Genomic DNA, 3,552 nt, shown 5'->3' with positions numbered 1-3,552 from the left:
GTGTAATAATTTGCAAGTGAAAATGGCGCCTAAAATTGGTTCAATCTAAAAGAGTTATCTTATAGGACTTTCCAACGTGAAAGTTTGTTTGTTTATTTTTGAATTTCGCGCAAAGCTACACGAGGGCTATCTGCGCTAGCCGTCCCTAATTTAGCAGTGTAAGACTAGAGGGAAGGCAGCTAGTCATCACCACCCACCGCCAACTCTTGGGCTACTCTTTTACCAACGAATAGTGGGATTGATCGTAACATTATAACGCCCCTACGGCTGAATGGGCGAGAATGTTTGGTGTTACTGTTAATATTTATTATATAATTCATACTTCAGTCTACTATTTTACCTATTAAGTTTTAACTAATAATCTCAAAATAAGCTTCAGTTAGTATACATTAGCACACCTGTTACATTAGATAAAAAATAATTTCAGAATGCATTATATATGTATTAGTAGTGTCTACATATTGCAATAACAATTTCTGTATAGATTATTTAGGCTGCCAATAAAACAATCAGAAATAATTCAAAGATTATTCAAATTTGGAAATTTATTATTACTATCATTGCAAAAGAAATTTTATCCTAGATGGCGTTGAGTTTTGGTTTTGGATTTGCTTGTTTCTAGTATATTTGGTTTCATGGTAATTTTGGTACTTTGTGTTGGCGAAAGCCTACCGTGAAGTGTAATTTTGTAATGACAAAAATAACACAAAGATTCCGTTTTTCCATATCAAAGTATCAGCATGTAAGTATTTTTTTCCTTCTCAGAGTATTTAACTGAAGTTGAACGCTCACTTTCTTCAGTCGGCTTTTTTGTGTAGCGAATGTGGCCCTATATTTTGCTTTATGAATGAAAGTACATCTAAATTGTGATCCAAGTGCATTGGATATGTTATTCTCCCATTGTAGTTGTTTATTTATTTAATTTTGAACTGAAAATGACTGATTTAATAGCATTACAATTTAAATTACAGTCCACTAATTCATTTGGCTGTTGCGATTAAGTTGTATTTACATATAAGTTTAGGTGTTTGAAAACGTGAAACGTTAAATTATTTGAATAAGTAATTTCCAAGTGTAATACTGATAGCGAGGTATCACTATAACTTATTGTCTGACTCATGGTATCACTAAGTCAGTTAAAGTATCTTAAAAACATTATGAACACATTGCTGAAGATGAGTTACGACTTACGTGCAAGTGGATCGTGACGTCGTTGAAGTTGTCTATTCTGTTTTCGTTACATATCGGAAGATAAATACCGAAGTTGTTTTCTTATTCATTTTTGACGTTATATGCAAAAAAATCATATTCTGTATTTGAATTCTTCTAATTATGTATCCAACACAAAAGTCGCGTAATTTTCATAAGATATATGTAACTATGTCCCGCACGACTATTGTAATAATAACTGATGTGTGATACCCTTTCCAGTTTTTCCATAAAAAACAAATATGTCTTGCATTTCAATGTGTTTCAATGCTCACATAACTTGGAACTAAATACTGTTCCAACATCAAACACGCATAATTTTCGTAAGACCTGTAGCTATATCTTACATGTTTGTTTTTTTGTTTAAATAACTATTATATAAACACTATTTCTTTGTTTTCAACCTGATTACTAATTTTTGGAGTGTACAAAGCTTTTAAATACTTCTTGATAAAACTATCAGTTAATTGTACAGGAAAACCTTATGTTTTGTATTTCTTCATAGAAAGAGGAAAAAGAACTAATTATGTTATAAGCCGGATGAATTAAATTATTAATTAGGTTCTTTTTAGATTCAAAAGGTAAAAACTATCAAAATGAAAATATTGTCCTGTAAAAGTTGGCTTAGTGTTAAAACTTTTACCTAACTTAACAATCTTGGTATCAAAGAAAGGTATGCTATTAGCTGTTTGTTCTTCAACTGTAAATCTAATATTGTTATGTTGATTGTTCAGATAATTTTGAAATTCTTGAATATCAAGTTCATTCTTAAAGATTCTAAAAGTATCGTCAACATATATTCTATAGTATAATGGTTTAAACTTTTCCGGACAACTTTTTAACCACATTTCTTCGTAATAACTTAAAAACAAATTAGCCAAACATGGTACAACACTTTGATCCCTAGCTACCCCATCAAGTTGTTCATAATGACAACCAATAACAAAAATTTGACTCTTTGGTGATAAATTCTAATAGTTATATAAATACAGGTTTTGTTATACCCCTAACAATATCGGAATTTTGAAAAATTAAATTACTACTTAACTCAATTACTCCATTTAACGATAAATTTGTATATAAGGACTAAATGTCAAGACTGGCAATATAGACAGGTTCGTCAAAAGCCAGTTTAGATACAGCTTTGGAAAATTCAAAACAATTTTTTACCATAAATTCATTAGTTATATGAGATGCAAATAACCTACCAATAAACCTGCTAACTTATAAGTGAAAGTATCTATACTTGACACAATTGGTCTAATGGGACAATTTAATTTATTTATTTTAGGTAATCCATAAAATATTTCATAATGAGAACTGTAACGAATTTGTTATTATATATTTATTTTATTATCTACATTTGTTTAGATTAAATTTATCAGTTAACTGAATTTCAGGCTATTTAAAATTCTAAGAATTACTAAATTATCAAATGAGCTAAGATGTTTTAAAGCCAAAAATTCTTCTTTTGATAAGTTATTTTGAACTTTCTTCGGGTCAAAACCGTAGTATCCTGAAAGTGCTAAACCTGAAATTTTAGTAACTATGTTATCAAATGAAACATTTTCTTCACCTATTGATATGCGTTATAATTTCTGTAATAACTGTTCAAAACTACATAATCCATTTTTTTAGGTGTAATTGAAAACTTTAAACCTCGTGATAATACCTTTTCTTTTGCGTGATTTAACTGATCATCTGAGAGATTATAAATGACCTGTGTAGGATCTTCTAAGAACGTAGGCACACTACACTTCTCACGCTTTAATTTATACAATGTTTTTATTTGTTTTAACCTTATTTTTATGACAAACAATCACATTATAGAAATGTACAAAATCTAAATTTGAGACAGCTTCTTTCAAATTTTCTACAGCATTCATCCATTTATTTTGCAACTGTTTATATAATTTCAGATTAAATGTCAGTTTTAAATTTAAAAACGTCTTTTGTGAAAATCTATAATATTTACTAGATCTTAAGTTATACTTAGCCAATTTAAACTTCAAAATCTTCGGAACCAAGGCATATTGTACACACTCATTTAAAAAATGTACATGCAATCTCGTTTTCTGTAGTCTTAAGTAAAGTTTATCAGCAGTCCTAACTTTTTTAACACATCTTCGTTGTATCTTTTCCGAATTATATGAAACAATGAAATGTTTTAGGAAAACATAGTCTTAAGGTAAATGATATAATTAGTGAGATTATAAACATAATTTTCATAGAAATGAAAACATGTAAAAATTACAGCATACTACAAAAATAAAAAAATACAGTGAATAAATAAACATACATACAGTTAAAATCCACTAAATTAAAAGAAAAACACGCACCCTA

The 3,552-nt window shown here is 28.9% G+C and overlaps 1 long non-coding RNA gene across 1 annotated transcript in view; it reads left to right on the top strand.

Moving 5' to 3' along the window:
- The first annotated feature begins 582 nt into the window (after positions 1–582).
- Positions 583–3,552, top strand: part of LOC111086014 — an 8,786-nt gene continuing 5,816 nt past the window's right edge. The window contains exon 1 of the long non-coding RNA XR_002610792.1: positions 583–742. This is a non-coding gene — a long non-coding RNA (uncharacterized LOC111086014). The remainder of the gene's footprint in view (positions 743–3,552) is intronic.

The sequence above is a fragment of the Limulus polyphemus genome, unplaced genomic scaffold (genome assembly GCF_000517525.1).
Source record: "Limulus polyphemus unplaced genomic scaffold, Limulus_polyphemus-2.1.2 Scaffold32, whole genome shotgun sequence".
Classification (NCBI taxonomy): Eukaryota; Metazoa; Arthropoda; class Merostomata; order Xiphosura; family Limulidae; genus Limulus; species Limulus polyphemus.
The sequence above is the reverse complement of the archived record's forward strand: the minus strand, read 5'-3'. Positions and strand labels throughout refer to the sequence as shown.